The sequence below is a fragment of the Penaeus monodon genome, chromosome 21 (genome assembly GCF_015228065.2).
Source record: "Penaeus monodon isolate SGIC_2016 chromosome 21, NSTDA_Pmon_1, whole genome shotgun sequence".
NCBI lineage: Eukaryota > Metazoa > Arthropoda > Malacostraca > Decapoda > Penaeidae > Penaeus > Penaeus monodon.
In genome coordinates this window covers 309,179-309,703 of record NC_051406.1, presented here as the reverse complement: position 1 = coordinate 309,703, position 525 = coordinate 309,179, and positions in this window count along the sequence as shown.

Genomic DNA, 525 nt, shown 5'->3' with positions numbered 1-525 from the left:
ATCCATCGTTCATTGTGAGCTTTCACCTCCTCTCCTCTTTCCATATCACTTTTTCTCTCTCATCTCTTATTTAATCTCATCATCTCGCTATATTTCCTTTCTCCCTCTCTTTTGTTTTGTTTTCCCCTGTTCCGTTTTCCCACCATCTGCTATCTTTCTCCACTCCTTTCTATTTTTCTCTTTCATCTCCCCTTCCATCCTCTCCTATTCTCTGCCTTTCCATCTACCCTTCCCCTCTCCCCTTTCCCCCTCCCCTCTCCTCCTTTCCCTCTCCCCTCTCCCCTTCTCCTTCTATCCCCCCTCTATTCTTCTTCTTCCGTCCTACACCTCTCCCTTTTCTATCTCCCTTGCATCCTCCCCTGTTCTCTCCCCTCTGTCCCTCCTCGTCCGCGTTTCATTAAAGGGCAGAGTTTGGAGTGTGTCTCATTGTCACTGTTTCTCCTCTCAGACTTCGCCCCTCGTCCTCCTCTTCACAGCTCCCCTCGGCGCAGCTCCCTTTCGTCCGCGCCTTCTCTCGCGCCCGTT